A 20,884-nucleotide genomic window follows, 5' to 3' on the forward strand; every position below is an offset into this window, starting at 1 on the left:
AAGAACGCAACCCCATAAATCTACAAAAATCCCTAGAGAAGGGAAAAACACATAAATCACCCATGTCACACCCTGGCCTAACCAAAATAACAAAGATAACTAAGGCCAGGGCGTGACATGATGCCACCCATCACCCTTATAACAGTGCCACTCTATGTGATGCCTTGTATGCATTTGTGACTAAACTGATTAACATCTGTTAAAATATAAACCATATACTCTTTACCATATACTCCGGTCTCCATGATTCTATTTTAATTCGCTACAATGTTCTACTGTGTAGGAGAACGCTTTCATAGCCTAGTAGCTTGGCGAGTCTAACAGCTATGCCTAGGCTATATGACAAGGGGAACGTTCAGAATAGGGGGGAGCAAATCTGTGCGTAATTTTTATTTTATTTTTTTATTTCACCTTTATTTAACCAGGTAGGCTAGTTGAGAACAAGTTCTCATTTGCAACTGCGACCTGGCCAAGATAAAGCATAGCAGTGTGAACAGACAACACAGAGTTACACATGGAATAAACAATTAACAAGTCAATAACACAGTAGAAAAAAAAATGGGCAGTCTATATACAATGTGTGCAAAAGGCATGAGGAGGTAGGCAAATAATACAATTTTGCAGATTAACACTGGGGTGATAAATGATCAGATGGTCATGTACAGGTAGAGATATTGGTGTGCAAAAGAGCAGAAAAGTAAATAAATAAATAAAAAAACAGTATAAAAACAGTATGGGAATGAGGTAGGTGAAAATGGGTGGGCTATTTACCAATAGACTATGTACAGCTGCAGCGATCGGTTAGCTGCTCGGATAGCTGATGTTTGAAGTTGGTGAGGGAGATAAAAGTCTCCAACTTCAGCGATTTTTGCAGTTCGTTCCAGTCACAGGCAGCAGAGTACTGGAACGAAAGGCGGCCAAATGAGGTGTTGGCTTTAGGGATGATCAGTGAGATACACCTGCTGGAGCGTGTGCTACGGATGGGTGTTGCCATCGTGACCAGTGAACTGAGATAAGGCGGAGCTTTACCTAGCATGGACTTGTAGATGACCTGGAGCCAGTGGGTCTGGCGACGAATATGTAGCGAGGGCCAGCCGACTAGAGCATACAAGTCGCAGTGGTGGGTGGTATAAGGTGCTTTGGTGACAAAACGGATGGCACTATGATAGACTGCATCCAGTTTGCTGAGTAGAGTGTTGGAAGCCATTTTGTAGATGACATCGCCGAAATCGAGGATCGGTAGGATAGTCAGTTTTACTAGGGTAAGCTTGGCGGCGTGAGTGAAGGAGGCTTTGTTGCGGAATAGAAAGCCGACTCTTGATTTGATTTTTCGATTGGAGATGTTTGATGTGAGTCTGGAAGGAGAGTTTGCAGTCTAGCCAGACACCTAGGTACTTATAGATGTCCACATATTCAAGGTCGGAACCATCCAGGGTGGTGATGCTAGTCGGGCATGCGGGTGCAGGCAGCGATCGGTTGAAAAGCATGCATTTGGTTTTACTCGCGTTTAAGAGCAGTTGGAGGCCACGGAAGGAGTGCTGTATGGCATTGAAGCTCGTTTGGAGGTTAGATAGCACAGTGTCCAATGACGGGCCGAAAGTATATAGAATGGTGTCGTCTGCGTAGAGGTGGATCAGGGAATCGCCCGCAGCAAGAGCAACATCATTGATATATACAGAGAAAAGAGTCGGCCCGAGAATTGAGCCCTGTGGCACCCCCATAGAGACTGCCAGAGGACCGGACAGCATGCCCTCCGATTTGACACACTGAACTCTGTCTGCAAAGTAATTGGTGAACCAGGCAAGGCAGTCATCCGAGAAACCGAGGCTATTGAGTCTGCCGATAAGAATATGGTGATTGACAGAGTCGAAAGCCTTGGCGAGGTCGATGAAGACGGCTGCACAGTACTGTCTTTTATCGATGGCGGTAATGATATCGTTTAGTACCTTGAGCGTGGCTGAGGTGCACCCGTGACCGGCTCGGAAACCAGATTGCACAGCGGAGAAGGTACGGTGGGATTCGAGATGGTCAGTGACCTGTTTGTTGACTTGGCTTTCGAAGACCTTAGATAGGCAGGGCAGGATGGATATAGGTCTATAGCAGTTTGGGTCCAGGGTGTCTCCCCCTTTGAAGAGGGGGATGACTGCGGCAGCTTTCAATCCTTGGGGATCTCAGACGATATGAAAGAGAGGTTGAACAGGCTGGTAATAGGGGTTGCGACAATGGCGGCAGATAGTTTCAGAAATAGAGGGTCCAGATTGTCAAGCCCAGCTGATTTGTACGGGTCTAGGTTTTGCAGCTCTTTCAGAACATCTGCTATCTGGATTTGGGTAAAGGAGAACCTGGAGAGGCTTGGGCGAGGAGCTGCGGGGGGCGGAGCTGTTGGCCGAGGTTGGAGTAGCCAGGCGGAAGGCATGGCCAGCCGTTGAGAAGTGCTTATTGAAGCTTTCGATAATCGTGGATTTATCGGTGGAGACCGTGTTACCTAGCCTCAGTGCAGTGGGCAGCTGGGAGGAGGTGCTCTTGTTCTCCATGGACTTCACAGTGTCCCAGAACTTTTTGGAGTTGGAGCTACAGGATGCAAACTTCTGCCTGAAGAAGCTGGCCTTAGCTTTCCTGACTGACTGCGTGTATTGGTTCCTGACTTCCCTGAACAGTTGCATATCACGGGGGCTATTCGATGCTATTGCAGTCCGCCACAGGATGTTTTTGTGCTGGTCGAGGGCAGTCAGGTCTGGAGTGAACCAAGGGCTGTATCTGTTCTTGGTTCTGCATTTTTTGAACGGAGCATGCTTATCTAAAATGGTGAGGAAGTTACTTTTAAAGAATGACCAGGCATCCTCAACTGACGGGATGAGGTCAATGTCCTTCCAGGATACCCGGGCCAGGTCGATTAGAAAGGCCTGCTCACAGAAGTGTTTTAGGGAGCGTTTGACAGTGATGGTGGTCGTTTGACTGCGGCTCCGTGGCGGATACAGGCAATGAGGCAGTGATCGCTGAGATCCTGGTTGAAGACAGCGGAGGTGTATTTGGAGGGCCAGTTGGTCAGGATGACGTCTATGAGGGTGCCCTTGTTTACAGAGTTAGGGTTGTACCTGGTGGGTTCCTTGATGATTTGAGTGAGATTGAGGGCATCTAGCTTACATTGTAGGACTGCCGGGGTGTTAAGCATATCCCAGTTTAGGTCACCTAACAGAACAAACTCTGAAGCTAGATGGGGGGCGATCAATTCACAAATGGTGTCCAGGGCACAGCTGGGAGCTGAGGGTGGCCGGTAGCAGGCGGCAACAGTGAGAGACTTATTTCTGGAGAGGGTAATTTTCAAAATTAGTAGTTCGAACTGTTTGGGTATGGACCTGGAAAGTATGACATTACTTTGCAGGCTATCTCTGCAGTAGACTGCAACTCCGCCCCCTTTGGTAGTTCTATCTTGACGGAAGATGTTATAGTTGGGTATGGGAATCTCTGAATTTTTGGTGGCCTTCCTGAGCCAGGATTCAGACACGGCAAGGACATCAGGGTTAGCAGAGTGTGCTAAAGCAGTGAGTAAAACAAACTTAGGGAGGAGGCTTCTGATGTTGACATGCATAAAACCAAGGCTTTTTCGATCACAGAAGTCAACAAATGAGGGTACCTGGGGACATGCAGGGCCTGGGTTTACCTCCACATCACCCGCGGAACAGAGAAGGAGTAGTATGAGGGTGCGGCTAAAGGCTATCAAAACTGGTTGCCTAGAGCGTTGGGGGCAGATGATAAGAGGAGCAGGTTTCTGGGCATGGTAGAATATATTCAGGGCATAATGCGCAGACAGGGGTATGGTGGGGTGCGGGTACAGCGGAGGTAAGCCCAGGCACTGGGTGATGATGAGACAGGTTGTATCTCTGGACATGCTGGTTGTAATGGGTGAGGTCACCGCATGTGTGGGAGGTGGGACAAAGGAGGTAACAGGGGTATGCAGAGTGGGTCTAGGGGCTCCATTGTGAACTAAAACAATTATAACTAACCTGAACAACAGTATACAAGGCATATTGACATCTGAGAGAGACATACAGCGAGGCATACAGTAATCACAGGTGTTGAATTTGGAAAGCTAGCTAAAAACAGTAGGCGGGGCTAATCCGCTAGCACAACAAACAGCAGGTAAAATGGCGTTGACTAGGCAACGGGGCCGACAGTTAAGACAAACAAGCAGAAAGGAGTACCGTGATTAATGGACAGTCCAGCGTGCGTCAGCTATGTAGCCAAGAGATCAGTGTCCAGGGGGCAGCGGTGGATGGGCAGGGGGGCTGGGCTGGCGAGTGTTATCCAGGTTTTTTTTTTATTTTTTTATTTTTTAAACTAACAATGACTAACTAGCTTGTAGCTAGTTAGCTGGTTAGCGTCTGGAGGTTCTTGAGTGTGTCATAAAAGTAAAAGTAATAGCGATTCCGTATCACATTGGGTGAGGCAGGTTTCCGGAAGGTATAAACAAATTAAAAATCAAAAAGAGATAGAAAGTAAATGAGTGATTGGGACGCGGTGGTTCAGACGGTTAGCAGGCCTGTGCTAACAAGCTAACAGTTCGTAGGCCCGAGCTAGACAAGGTAGCAGTTAGCGGACCGGAGCTTGACAAGCCGTTAGCAGGCCGAATTAGCAAGCAGGGAGATAGCGAGGGCTAATGGTAGACTAGGCCTATGATGACCTTATTGGATGTGCTTTACTAACAGTGTTCAATTATAACTATTCTTCTACCAACTGTAGTAAGTGAGTGCACCCAATTGAAATGAATTATCTTGGGATCCTGGAGACCACGGGGGCTATGTGTGTGTATGATTCCCATGTCCCATCAATTGTAGAAAATAACAGAAAGGCCTGCACACTGAATATGCTCCTAATTACCACCTTTATTGGCAATGTTTCGATCCACAAAATTTTCGTGAGGTCAAACCGATGGGGTCAAACGGACTGAGCGCTCACATCCCTAAATATACGGTATGCATAGTGGGGTTGGAAAAATTCTAAGCATGGCTATACAAAAAGCTCTTTCATGCATAATTAATCATTAATAATCACAGTGTTACATGTGGTCAAAAATAATTACATTCATAAATACCAATCAGGCAGAGTTACAACCCAAGCAGCACTTTATCAGGTATACCACATTTTTGTAACATGTAGGTCTTAGTCTTAATGGCCTTGCCCGTGATGGTGTGATTGAATGGACAGGCCTTGTTCATTTCTTGGGGAAGTTACACTGGGTACAGTACATCGGCCACATCTGTAATTGCCGTCCGGCACATTGTAGAGGAAGGTGCTACATGGTGCCGTTGGAAGATCAGACCAGACCTAACCACCATTTGACAGTGACTGATGTTGGGAGCGTGTTTGAAGACCACCAGCAGGGGTTCTTTAAACATATTATTCAGTGTTAAAGACACCCCCTCCCTCTTTACCGAAAAGTCCAGAATACTTGTTCCATGAGCATCAAAGGTGAGAGTGAATTTCAGATGTTCACTGGCTGCAACACTGCAATTATTGATGATTGATTTAGCAGCAAGCAGCACTGTTGAATCAGAATGGAGCTCAGAGCTCTGTGGAAAGAGTGGGAATAGAATTTAAATATTGCGTTAATGTCAACTGGGCCACACACACCACTTGTTACACAGAATAAAACATTTGAAATACCCTGTTACTAAACAATATTATCAAGTTTATGAGGGCAATTCCATGGTAGCATAATTAGCTGAGACTCCGTTTTTTCATTTTAAAATGTATGCCAAACAAAAAACATTGATTACAAAGTTTAACAAACCATATAACTCTATGCACTACGTTTAACAATTTCCACAAAAAAATCGACAAAAACTAATTTAGTGGAAGAATTGTGCAGATGCAAACTTTGGTAACAGAAGTATGGCAAAATCTCCCTCAGGTTTTTATGCGACCATGTTTAAAAAAAAAAACTTGAATGTCTGCTCCAAATTAAGATTTGTAATGTATAAGCAGGGAGTCAGGAAGCAGGTGCAGATGGTGAGTTTAATAATGAAACGATACAAACAAACAAACAAACATGAGAAGCTATCTGAACGTGAGATAAAACAATACTGCCTGATCACTGAGGGCTACATGAAGGGAGAGTAATCAGGGTGGTAAAGTCCAGGTGTGCTTAACAATGGGGAGTGGGTGTGCACAATGATGGTTTGCAGATTTGCGCAATGTGGGTTGCCAGGACCGGTGGTTAGTAGACCAGTGATGTTGAGCGCTGGAGGGAGCAGGAGTAGGCTGTGACAAGATTCAAAGATGTCTGCAGAAAGAATGGGATGTTCAGCTATGACATGACACCTTGAGTTTGAAAAAAATCTATTTTGGTTATTGAACTACAACAATTGAAGTGAATTTACACCCGGTAACAGAATTACGCTAATGGAATTACATCATGCGTCCCTAATCTGGTTTATACAGAAATGCATAATTATTAACATGAATGTCATTCTCTTCAAGTTTAGACATCACAGCGCAGGAGAGGAGAGCACAGTAGAGTACAGTGTAGTACAGCACAGCGGAGTAGAGTAGGGTAGAGTTCAGTACAGTACAGAGTATAGTTAAATACACATTAGATTACTTTTGAGGTTTGAAAACATCTAATAAACTTTGATTTCAGAGTGAACTTTCCCTTTCACATTCCCTTTTGAAAGCATGGAATCTTAGGGAATGCACTTCTAAAGATAAGGTATAGAAACTGGAGTACAGTCACCTACAGTGGAAAGAAAAAGTATGTGAACCCTTTGGAATTACCTGGATTGCTGCATAAATTGGTCATAAAACTTAAGTCACTACAATAGACAAACACTGTCTGCTTAAACTAATATCACACAAACAATTATATGTTTTCATGTCTTTATTGAACACACCGTTTAAACATTCACAGTGCAGGGTGGAAAAAATATGTGAACCCTTGGATTTAATAAGTCGTTGACCCTCCTTTGGCAGCAATAACCTCAACCAAACATTTTCTGTAGTTTTTGTATTTATATTTATTATGGATCCCCATTAGCTGCTGCCAAGGCAGTTTATACAATTTTAAAAACATTACCATACATTCAGATTTGTAACGTCGGGATAGTGATGGGTGTGGAGTCAAACGCAGAGAGCAGAAGGTAGACGGGATAGTGATGGGTGTGGAGTCAGACGCAGAGAGCAGAAGGTAGACGGGATAGTGATGGGTGTGGAGTCAGACGCAGAGAGCAGAAGGTAGACGGGATAGTGATGGGTGTGGAGTCAGACGCAGAGAGCAGAAGGTAGACTGGATAGTGATGGGTGTGGAGTCAGACGCAGAGAGCAGAAGGTAGACGGGATAGTGATGGGTGTGGAGTCAGACGCAGAGAGCAGAAGGTAGACGGGATAGTGATGGGTGTGGAGTCAGACGCAGAGAGAAGCAGAAGGTGAGGGTGTGGAGTCAGACGGAGAAAAGGTAGACGGGAAAATGTCCTCAAGCACAGTAACAGGGACAAACATGGGTGAAGCCCAAAACACAGGCGCAACAAAACCCAAACCCACTGTTACCAAAACACAGGCGCAACAAAACCCAAACCCACTGTTACCAAAATACCGGACAGCGAAAACCCAAAAGTACACAAACACCACTAACTAGAATAACCACAAGCCCGCACAAACACCAGCGGGCTAAACAAACTTAAATAACACCCATCCCAAAACCCCAACAAGGAACAGGTGAAAACAAATAGACAAAAACAAACAAAAAGGAAAAAGGGATCGGTGGAAAATAAGTAGACTGGCGACGACGACACATTGTGTGCCCTCAGGCCCCTACTCCACCACTACCACATATTTACAGTGGTTCCTCCTTTAAAAGTTGCACGCTTGCACCGCGGTACTGAGAGGTACCCAGCTGCACATCTTCATTGCTCCAGACCACCATAAGCATAATTAGAGCACTCATTATGCATTTGGGTCCCAAGGTTTTTATATGACCAATCATATTGTGTGGTTCCAATGACAAATTTTGACGCGATCCACCTGTCCCTGGTGGCCTTCTTCAACAACAACGGCTGACAAAACATTACGGTGAAACCAAATGCAAGTAGTTATGTCATAACGAGGCAAGTAAAAACTGTACAATTAAGAGGAATATATTAGATATTGTAGAGACAGATGTTTGTGCATATTTTTTTGTCATAAAGTTAATTTACGAAAATTGCTATTCATTTCAATCCTGTCCACATTCCCACAGCTCACAAGTAAACATCAATTCGGAGTGCAACGAGAATCAGAAAACCGATCGTAGTGCCTATGTAAAATGTGGTTTGACTTTGGATATCCCTATGGGGCTAGTTAGGGACCATCGCTAAATTGCACAATGTACATGGGACAATATGTTAAAATTCCAATATCTTCACATTTCAATTACTTAAACACCTCAAGCCAACTATAAATTATAGAAATTCATGTACAAATATTGAAAGCATTTAATGAAACAACTCAAATGTGTAACGTGAAAATATTGTCACATTTACAGTGTGTAATTAATTTACTGATGGTCCCCAACTGCCCCGCGATAGGCTATCCAAGATCAAGATTTTGCCACAGTCGCACACCAGTCAGCTAAAGCTAATTGGCAAAATGATTAGTCTAACTTTTCCAACCTGCGAAAATACAAGAGACACCCACATCAAACCACATCCCGAACCCAACTCATGTTTGAATTCAGTCATGGCTGATCGAATTTCTTAATGAACCAAATCTAAAATGAAGCCAAATCCGGAAGTTCACCCGCCCTTTAAGATTTTATATTATTTAAGGCAAACAGAGCACTCAAGCTGTAAAACAATTGTCTGGTCCAGAATTAAAAGCTAGAGTGCAATACAGCAATATACCCACGAGTCTTTGCTTAAAACGAGAATCAGCAAACCTTTCTAATCCACTTTACTGGTGACATTAGGTGTCATGACTCATGATCCCTACAAAAGTTGTGCCACCAACAATTCGCTGTAACATTATTGATAACACTGACATCTTCAACAGTGTGGCTGTATTTACATGGAATGCAATCAATAAGGATGATACACTAGTTATAATATTTTGCTTTGTCTGTAATAATAGCTATACAGTGCCTTCAGAAAGTATTTTCACCTTGTCATGTTCTGACCTTAGTTCCTTTGTTTAGTCTTTTGTTTTAGTGTGGTCAGGGCGTGATTTAGGTGGGTTGTCTATGTTAGTTTGTCTATGATTTTCTAATTCTGTGTTTGGCCTGGTATTGTTCTCAATCATAGGCAGCTGTCAATCGTTGTCCTTGATTGAGAACCATATTTAGGTAGCCTGTTTTCCATTGTGTTTGGTGGGTGGTTATTTTCTGTTTAGTGTTGTACCTTACAGGACTGTTCGTTTATTGTTTTGTTTTCAGTGTTCATTAAAATATTTAAAATATGAACACTTACTACGCTGCACTTTGGTCCTCCTCTCCTTCCCCAGACGACAAGCGTTTACACACCTCTTGACTTTTTCCACATTTTGCTGTGTCACTGGCCTACACAGAATACCCCACAATGTCAAAGTTTTACAAATGAATAAAAAAGGAACATCTGAAATGTCTTGAGTCAATAAGTATTCATCCCCTTTGTTATGGCAAGCCTAAATAAGTAAAGATTGGTTTAACAAGTCACATGGTAAGTTGCACGGACTGTGATAATAGTGTTTAAAATGATTTTTTAATGGCTTTTTCATCTCTGTACCCCACACATACAATTATATGTTAGATCCCTCAGTCAAGCAGTGAATTGCAAACACAGACTCAACCACAAAGACCAGGGAGGTTTTCCAATGCGTCGCAAAGAAGGGCACTTATTGGTAGATGGTAAAGAAAAAGCAGATGTTCTATATCCCTTTGAGCATGTTGAATTTATTAATTACACTTGGGGTGGTGTATCAATACACCCAGTCACTACAAAGATACAGGCGTCCTTCCTAACTCAGAGGAAGGAAACCACTCAGGGATTTCACCATGAGGCCAATGGTGACTTTAAAACAGTTGCAGAGTTTAATGGCTGGGAGAAAACTGAAGAAGGATCAACATCATTGTAATTACTCCGCAATACTAACTTAAATGACAGAGTGAAAAGAAGGAAGCCTGCACAGAATACAAATATTCTAAAACATGCATCCTATTTGCAAATATTGTACAATCCTGGTGTGCAAAGCTCACCCAGAAAGACTCACAGCTGCAATCACTGCCAAAGGTGATTCTAGCATGTATTGACTCAGGGGTGTGAATACTTATGTAAATTTGATATTTCTGTTTCAATACATTAATAAAATAATCTTAAAAACAGGTTTTCACTTTGTCATTATTGTGTGTAGAAGAATGATAAAAACAATCTGGTAAGGTTGATAGACTTTAGAAAAGCAAGCATTTACTAAATATACTGAATTAGACTCCTTTCAATCTTTTACCAAGACTTTAGCAGAGATGCAGAGAAGCATATATAGCTTCTTGAAAAAAATAGAAGGATACAGACAGCTCAAGAGGTCTGCTTAGATATGTAACTAAACATATTTTTGAAATACAATTAAGCATAATGATTTGGGCTCCTAAGTGGGCTACTGACTGGAACAGCGGTCTAAGGCACTGTATCTCAGTGCTTGAGATGTCACTACAGACCCTGGTTCGTTTCCGGGGCTGTATCACAACCCTCCGTGATTGGGAGTCCCATAGGGCGGCGCACAATTGGCCAAGTGTCGTCTGGGTTAGGGGAGGGTTTGGTCCGGGGTAGGCCGTCATTGTAAAATAAGAATTTGTTCTTAACTGACTTGCCTAATATTCAATTGAAAAATAATGATTATGACTCTAGATTGCAGCAAAAAGCAGTTTCAGGTGTTTAAAAAATTCCAAATTCCCCACTGCCCAGACATCCTCATGTACTTGGTTCCCCAAAGCATTGGGAGTGGCTAACAAACTGTTGTATGGTTTGAAAACCAGGCATTGCTTGCAAGCAAGCCTACATGGAGCAGGAAACAGGTAACTTAATTTCTAGCGTTTTCAATCAGATGTTAAAATTGTGTAAAATGTAAAATTTCATACCTCCTCACCAGTCGTGAAAGACTGCTTTGTGCTGCAAAAAAAATCACAGATTGGAAAGATGACTTGCAACATTTCTCATTCGTTGGCTATCCAGATCATTAAATCAGCATTTCAAAACTGAGTGCTTCTTCATAATTTACAGATTCCTGAATTAACAATAAACTAGTTAGTTTAACTTTGGTTGTTCATCTAAACAGTTGATGAGTCCAACGTTAGCTAGCTAGCAGGGATAGTGGGCTGATGCCGAAAGCACACACTTAACGTTACAATTGCAATGATTGAATTTAACATTAACATTAAAGTAATTTGTTGGACATTTTTACATAATTTGTTGAATGAAAAAATGTTATACTCACATTTCATTAAGTTGTTGTTTATTATTCTAGCTAGAATGTGTTCTCCCTAGAAATGGCTGAATGAGAATGCCGTGATGTCATCACTCTCTACATCACGTGACACAAATATTATCCCAATTTATGGAAATAGCCAACTCTCATCTGAAGCCACATTTGTGAATTGTAAAAATGTCCTTTCTCACCTTGTCTTGTTAAAACTTCTTTGGGCTTGGGGGCAGTATTTTGATGTCTGGATGACAAGCATGCCCAAAGTAAACAGCCTGTTACTCAGGCCAAGAAGCTAGGGTTTGCATATAATTGGTAGATTTGGATGGAAAACACTCTAAAGTTTCCAAAACTGTTAAACTAATGTCTGTGAGTATAACAGATCTGATATGGCAGGCAAAAACCTGAGGAAAATCCAACCAGGAAATACTATTATTTTGAAAGGCTGTTTTTCCATTGAAAGCCTATCCACCATACAAAGACTTAGGACCCAGTTCACTATCTCTATGGCTTCCTCTACATATGACTAGTCTTTAGGCATTGTTTCAGGGTTTTACTCTGAAAAATGAGGGAGATACAGCACTTTCAATGAGTGAACAACAGTAGAAGACGGGAAAGGGGAGACCCCTTTCGGACAATCAGAGCCATAGAGCTGGAAGGCCAACAATTTTCCAAGAAGGCTTGGTTCTCACGAACGAACGAAGTCATTTCACACGTAAATACATTAATGATTTCTTATTCCAGACAGGCGGTGGTTCGTGTGCCAGATATATGATTAATGTGAGGACAGTCCTAGAATGTATCCACAATAAGTGTCCTTTATCTCTCTCTCTTCCCCCCCTCTCCATCTATGTTGTAACAAGCTGTCATATCTTACCAGTCCACATGGGACCTTTATCTCACGTAAGCGTGTGTGTATTCTGTGTTATTATTTAGTTAGCTTGTAAACAAATTATTAAACCAACTTGTGTAGTATGATTAATAAAATGACTGTTTATCAATGTTATAGGTAAAGACCTTATAGAGTTTAATTCAGAAGATGGTAAATCTCTAAACAACTTCTTCTGTGGTGCCACAAATCCTAATGAGTTAATTAAATAAATAAAAGTCATCAAATTAATACAAGCAAAGTCACAACAACACATTGCCAAGAAAGCAGCCCTGTCCTCTACACATTTTTATGAAAAAAAATAAAACTAACGTCTATCTGTCTTAGCTACTTAGTCAACGTTAGCTGGCTAGCTTGCAAGCATATCTCTGCATATCCTCTCAAGCTCTGTCAGGTGGATGGGGAGCGTTGCAGCACAGCTATTTTCAGGTATCTCCAGAGATGTTCAAGTCCAGGCTCTGGCTGGGCCACTCAACTACATTTATAGACTTGTCCTGAAGCCACTCCTGCATTGTCTTGGCTGTGTGCTTAGGGTCATTGTTGGAAAGTGAATCTTCGCCCCAGTGTGAAGTCCTGAGCGTTCTGGAGCAGGTTTTCTTCAAGGAACTCTCTGTACTTGGCTCCATTCATTGTTCCCTCGATCCTGACTCGTCTCCCAATCCCTGCCACTGAAAAACATTCCCACGGCATGATGCTGCCACCACCATGTTTCACCTTAGGGATGGTGCCAGGTTTCCTCCAGACGTGACACTTGGCATTCAGGCCAAAGAGTTCAATCTTGGTTTCATCAGACCAGCGAATTATGTTTCTCATGTTCTGAGAGTCCTTTAGGTGCCTTATGGCAAACACCAAGTGGGCTGTCATATGCCTTTTTACTGACGAGTGGCTTCCGTCTGGCAACTCTACCATAAAGGCCTGATTGGTGGAGTGCTGCAGAAATGGTTGTCCTTCTGGAAGGTTCTCCCATCTCCACAGAGGAACTCTGGAGCTCTGTCAGAGTGACCATCGGGTTCCTGGTCACCTTCCTGACCATGGCCCTTTTCCCTGAATTTCTCACTTTTGCACTGGCTCTAGGAAGAGTCTTGGTGGTTCAAACGTAATCCATTTAAGAGTGATGTAGGCCACTCTGTTCTTGGGGACCTTCAATGCTGTAGAAATGTTTTTGGTACCCTCCCCCAAACCTGTCTCGGAGCTCTAGGGACAATTCTTTCGACCTCATGGCTTTTTTTTTTGCTCTGACATCCACTGTTAACTGTGGGACCTTATATAGACAGGTGTGTGCATTTCCAAATTATGTCCAATCAATTGAATTTACCAAAGGTGGACTCCAATCAAATTGTAGAAACATCTCAAGGATGATCAATGGAAACAGGACGGACCTGAGCTCAATTCCTAGTCTCATAGCAAAGGGTCTGAATTCTCAAAGAACCTGTTTTCGATTTGTCATTTTGGGGTATTGTGTGTAGACTGATAAGAATGCTGTAACGTAACAAAATGTGGAAAAAGTTAAGGGGTCTGAATACTTTCCGAATGCACTGGAGGCTATGGATTACAGGCAACATCTACACTGAGCTAAAGGCTGGAGCTGCCGCTTTCAAGGAGTGGGACAGTAATCTGGACACTTAAAATAAATCCCGCTATGGCCTCAGACAAACCCCCAAACAAGCAAAGCATCAATACAGGACTAAGATTGAATCCTACTACACTGTCTCTTATGCTTGTCAGATGTAACAGATCTTGCAAACTATTATGGACTACAAAGCAAAACCCAGCCGCGAGCTGACCAGTGATGAAAGCCAACAGTGGTTCTTCCTTTAAATGTTGTGGCGGTGCCACAGAATTCTATGATATGTTATTTAAGTGTCAGCCATTGTTGCCAGAATTGCCAGAATTTACCACAATCTCCCACCATCTACCACATACGGTCGTGGCATAAGCTCAAAACCATTAAAGGAAGAACCACTGTACCAAATGGGCTAAATGCGTCTTGTGCTCGCTTTTAAGCAAGCAACACTGAAGCATGCATGGAAGCACCAGCTGTTCCGGATGACTGTGTGATCAAGACCTTTAAACAGGTCACAATTCACAAGGCCAGACGAATTACCAGGACGTGTACTCAGGGCATGTGCGGACCAACTGGGAAGTGTCTTCACTGACACTTTCAACCTTTCCCTGTCCAAGTCTGTAATACCTACATGTTTCAAGCAGACCATAGTCCCTGTGACCAAGAAAGTGAAAGTAACCTGCCTAAAAGAGAACCGACCCGTAGCACTCATGTCGGTAGCCATGAAGTGCTTTGAAAGACTGGTCATGCCTCACATCAACACCATCATCCCGGAAACACTATACCCACTCCAATTTGCATCCTGCCACAACATATCCACAGATGTCACAATCTCAATCACACCTTGACAAAGGAACACCTATGTGAGAATGCTGTTCACTGACTACAGCTCAGCGTTCAACACCATAGTGCCCAAAAATCTCATCACTAAGCTAAGGACCCTGGGACTAAACACCTCCCTCTGCAACTGGATCCTGGTCTTCCTGACGGGCTGCCCCCAGGTGGTAAAGGTAGGCAACAACACATCTGCCACACTGATTCTCAACATGGGGTACCTCAGGGGTGCATGCTTAGTCCCCTCCTTTACTCATTATTCACCCACAATTGTGTGGCCAAGCACAACTCCAACACCCTCATTATGTTTGCTGACTACACATCGGTGGTAGACCTGATCACCGACAATGATGAGACAGCCTACAGCGAAGAGGTTGTGAAGAGAGCACAGTAACGCCTTTTCCCCCCTCAGAAGACTGAAAAGATTAGGTATGGGGGTAGATCATCAAAAAGTTCTACAGCTGCACCATCGAGAGCATCCTGACCAGTTGCATCACCGCCTGGTATGGCAACTGCTCAGCATCTGACCGTAAGGCGCTACAGAGGGGCACACTGGGGCCAAGTTTCCTGCCAGCCAGATGTAGGCCCAAAATATTGTCAAAGACTCCAGTCACCCAAGTCATAGACTGTTCTCTCTGCTACCGCATGGAAAGCGAGACCGGAGCGTCAAGTCTAGGTCCAAAAGGCTCCTTACAGCTTCTACCCCCAAGCCATAAGACTGCTGAACAATTAATAAAATGTCCAGCCAGACTATTTGCATTGCTGCTACTCACTGTTTATTGTCTATGTGCAGTCACTTTACCCCTGCCTACATGTACAAATTACCTCGACTAACCTGTATCCCCGCACATTGACTCAGTACCGGTACCCCCTGTATATAGCCTCATTATTGTTATTGTATTGTGTTATTTATTTATTTTAATTTACATACGTTTATTTAGTACCGTAATTGCTGGACTATAAGCCGCTACTTTATTCCCACACTTTGAACCTCGCGGTTTATACAATGACGCGGCTAATTTATGGATTTTTCCCGCTTTCGCAAGATTCATGCCGCCGCCAAAAAACTGAGCACTGTCACATAATGTGGTAAATCGAGCGCACTCAAACTTCCCAGCTGCTGCATGGGAGCTTGGCCTTAATGAGTTGATTATAAGACTTTGTAAACAGCAGCATGAGGAACTGACTCAGTGCAAAAAGACAACAAACCTTTCAGAGGGAAGAAAAGTAGATGGCCCAAAGTATTTGCAGCCACTCGACATCAGTGTAAAACGTGCATTTAAGGTGGCGCTCCGTGTTCAGTGGGAGGCTTGGATGACAAGTGGGGAGAAATCCTACACTAAAACGGGCGGCATGCGAAGAGCAACTTATGGTCAAGTCTGCCAGTGGGTCCTGACAGTGTGGAGCATTGTCAAAAAATCCACTATCATCAACGGGTTTCGAAAGGCTGGACTGCTGCGTGTTGAAGGGGCAGAATGAGCTCCCATGTCCCGAAATCCTGACATCGCTGCCTCTCCTGCTCCTCGTAATGCCGCCTCTCTGTTTTCGCTGCCTCCAGCTCTGCTTTGGGGCGACAATATTCCCCAGCCTGTGGCCAGGGTCCCTCTCCGTTCAATATCTGTTCCCTAGTCCATGAGTCTTTTGATACCGACTGCTTGTCACCACGCCGCTTGGTCCTGTTGTGGTGGGTGGTTCTGTAACGGTTCCCTTCTTCCTCTTCCTCTGAAGAAGAGGTGTAGCAGGGATCGGACCAAGACGCAGCGTAGTTATAATTCATGGTTCTTTTAATAACGAAACTATACATGAAATAGACTACAAAAACAAGAAACATGAAAACCCGAAACAGTCCCGTGTGGTACAAACACTGACACAGGAGACAACCACCCACCAAACCCAACACAAAACAGGCTACCTAAATATGGTTCCCAATCAGAGACAATGACTAACACCTGCCTCTGATTGAGAACCATATCAGGCCAAACATAGAAATAGACAAACCAGACACACAATATAGAATGCCCACCCAGCTCACGTCCTGACCAACACTAAAACAAGGAAAACACACAAGAACGATGGTCAGAACGTGACACTGGGATTCCTGGGAGTGCATTCTGATGAAGATCATCAAAGGTAAGTGAATATTTATAATGCTATTTCTGACTTTTACTGACTCCACAATTGGCTTGTTTTTATGTCTGAGCGTCGTACTCAGATTATTGCATGGTTTGCTCTTTCCGTAAAGCTTTTTTGAAATCTGACAGAGTGGTTGCATTAAGGAGAAGTATATCTATAATTCTGTGCATAACAGTTGTATCTTTTATCAAAGTTTATTATGAGTATTTCTGTAAATTGATGTGGCTCTCTGAAAATTCGCTGGATGTTTGAGGCACAACATTACTGTGTCACGGCCGTTGAATGAAGAGGACCAAGGTGCAGCGTTGTGAGCATACATATTCCTTTATTTATATGACGCCGACAAAAACAATAAACAATCCAAAAACAATCGTGAAGCTAAAGGCTATAGTGCTAACAAACAAAGACAACTTCCCACACTGAAAGGAGGGAAAAGGACTACCTAAGTATGGTTCCCAATCAGAGACAACGATAGACAGCTGTCCCTGATTGAAAACCATACCTGGCCAAAACATAGAAATACAAAATCATAGAAAACAAAAACATAGAATGCCCACCCCAAATCACACCCTGACCAAACCAAATAGAGACATAAAAAGGCTGGAGTCCTCACCTCAAACCTGAACCTATAGGAGAGGGTATGGGTGGGCATGTATCCGCGGTGGCGGCTCAGGTGCGGGACGCAGACCCCACTCCACCAGACCCTCCACCGGACTAGGCACCCTCGCTGCGGGCCCCGGACTGGGCATCCTTATTGCACCCTCGTTGCGGGCCCCGGACTGGAGACCGTCTCTGGGGGCTCCGGAATGGAGACTGTCGCTGGAGGCTCCGGACTGGAGACCGTCACTTGAGGCTCCGGACTGGAGAACGTCGCTGGAGGCTCCGGACTGAAGGACGTCGCTGGAGGCTCCGGACTGGAGACAGTCTCTGGAGGCTCCGGACTGGAGGCCGCCGTTGGAGGCTTTGTGCCATGACTCCTCACTGGAGGCTTCGTGCCATGGATCATCACTGGAGGCTTCTTGCCATGGATAATCACTGGAGGCTTCTTGCCATGGATCATCAATGGAGGCTTCGTGCCATGGATCATCACTGGAAGCTTCTTGCCGTGGATCCTCACTGGAGGCTTCTTGCCATGGATCATCACTGGAAGCTTCTTGCCGTGGATCCTCACTGGAGGCTTCATGCCATGGATCATCACTGGAGTGGAGAGACACACAGGAGGTCTGGCTCTGGGAGCAGGCACAGGCACAGGACTCACCAGGCTGGGGAGACATACAGGAGGCTTAGTGCGTAGAGCTGGCACAGGGCTTACCGGGCTGGGCAGACATACAGGAGTCCGGGTGCGTGGAGCTGGCACAGGATATACTGGGCCGTGGAGATGCACTGGAAGTCTGGAGCGCAGAGCTGGCACAACCCATCCTGGCTGGATGCTTACCCTAGCCCGGAAACTGCAGGGCGCTGGCACAGGACACACTGGGCTGTGGATGCGTACCGGCTCCTCAAAGCGACTGTCTTTCTCCATACTACAACCCCTCCAAACTCTTTCTTTCCCTCTCCACTGCCATCCACTCCTCGCTCAAACGGTCTAAGAATTCCTCCTCTGTCTCGGGCTCACCCCTCAGCACCGACCCCACGTTATCTGCCCCATCAAAAAATATTTTGGGGCTGCCTCTCAGGTTTTCTCTCCTCCTGACCACGCTGCTTGGTCCCTTGGTGATGGGAAGTTCTGTCACGGCCGTTGAATAAAGAGGACCAAGGTGCAGCGTGGTGAGCGTACATATAAACACATACCCTCATTGGGTTATGCTCTTACAGAATCCTGAGTTTAAAATCTTTACATTAAGAATTGACTGATTTACACAGGGTTGAATGCAGTGATTTTCACAATCCACAGGTAGGTTATATCAAAACACCTTCCAGTTGCTCCAGGAAGCTTAGAATCGACACAGGTAGACCTCATAGTGGCCTGATGGATTGTCATCGAAGACAGGTTCATAAGGCATTATTAACAAACATAGGCTTCAGGTTGAATTTAGGGGAGCAGGCAATGTATTCCTATGGGGAGAGATGTCATTGTAATCTGTGAGATGAAAACACCCTGTTTTTACTGTTAAGGGTTAATGCCACACGGTCAATGTTAGGCTTGCACAGATCGGGAGGACCTCAGCAACATTCCTATGGTTGAATTGTCCTTCTAACCCTAACGGTTCTGCCGCTGTTCCTCAAAAGCACCTGACATTTAGGGCCAGGCTTCATTTGGGCCTACTGTTTTCACGGTTGCTGCGCTCAGAGCGAGCTATGATCAAGTGGGCGTCTTGTTGAACTCGGCACGGCCTAGAGACTATGGTGATGCCATTTTTAGTGTTGATTTCAGTTTGTCATTTTGGTGATGGTTCCTCACATATTGCAAATGTACAAAAGTCAACTAGCAAGTCAGTGTCCATCAGTCAATTAGATATCATTCTGACACCAAACTGATATCATCTGACAGCAAACCCACTTTTTACAACTTGTTTAGAAGCCAACTATGACACATTTCAGAGCAGGCCCATAATTCACAGCGCCTTCAGTTTAAACCATAATAAAAATGTAAAACACGTAGTTACATTCTAGCTGCGGGTCCAGCTCTGACTTTATGTGTAGGCCTATGTGAGGCTCGATAGGTTATTCGGTGCCCGAGCAATGACCTTAATTGGTGCTGAAAATCCACTGAAAATCCACTTTTTCCATGCCTTACTACGGGGTCCTTGAATGAGCTATCGGACAGAAACGTTGGCGTCCGAATCTATGGGCCGAGCCGGTTTCAATGCACCTAGTCTTGTAGTATCATCTTTCACATGTACTAGAATAGCCACACAGTCAGATAGGATGCTAGAGATAATTTTGATAGATCACACAAGAGGGCACCTGTAGGTGTGCAAAGTTTGAGACTGATAACTTCAGGAATGGGTGAGCTACATGACATTTAGCATGAAGTCACCCAGGTGTCCCACACAAGTTGCCCAAATGTACCCAAGTGGCCGTATTGGTGAAATGACCTATAACTATATACAGCAGTGCAAATAACTATATACAACATATCAAAAAGCAATTCTAACACACACACACAAAAAAAATGTTTAAAAAAATATTAGAAAATAAATATTTGTAAAAAAAAAAGTACACACCCCATGGAAGTCCTCGTCATAATATTTTGCTGCCTGTGCCATGTCCCATAGCAGTCTCTTTTCTGATGTAAAGCAGAGGCAAACTGAACAAGTGGTGCATTTCATGCGACACAGAACACAACGACGCCTCCATGCTGTGCCCTTTTGGCTCTGAGGCACAGTCATGCCTGCAGTAATGAACTGTGGCATATGAACACCACTGGGGGCACAGGTAGAGCGGGCAGCTTGGCACCGGGGCCTCCCAGTCGGAGTCGCTATCACTGTGATAGAAAACATTTAAAAAATATTTGTATTGTATGAGCCTTTTATCATCACATAAAATAAACAGATATGTATTGATTGTATAGAGCAGAGGGAACAGTCACTAAGGTGTTCCATTCAACTCCCGCCATTGTTGTGTATATATATATATATATATATATACACACACACATACACACCCAAACAAACCAACACACACACACACACACACACAAAAACAAACTACACATTTCATTGAAAAAAATATATATATAATATCCTTGCTGTGTGTGTGTGTGTGTGTGTGTGTGTGTGTGTGTGTGTGTGTGTGTGTGTGTGAGAGAGAGAGCTTTTCTTTGACATCTGTTGGGAGAAATTACTGATTTACAGTTCATGAGGGTTGCCTAATCACACATATGAAGTTTTGAAAAGAGCTGACCTTTTTAACCCTTCAAAACAGCCACTCTTTGGGGTAGGCTCTTATAGAATTTTGAGTTTTAAGTCTTTATGTTAAGAACTGACTTATTTACAGAGGTTTGAATGAGTGTGTGTTATTTCAGAAAATCACAGAAATCTCGCAGAGCTCTGAAACCCACTTAAAAAAGATTTGTCTGAACACACTGCAACTGGATCTGTAACTTT

The sequence above is a fragment of the Oncorhynchus nerka genome, linkage group LG1 (assembly GCF_034236695.1).
Source record: "Oncorhynchus nerka isolate Pitt River linkage group LG1, Oner_Uvic_2.0, whole genome shotgun sequence".
NCBI classification, from domain to species: Eukaryota; Metazoa; Chordata; class Actinopteri; order Salmoniformes; family Salmonidae; genus Oncorhynchus; species Oncorhynchus nerka.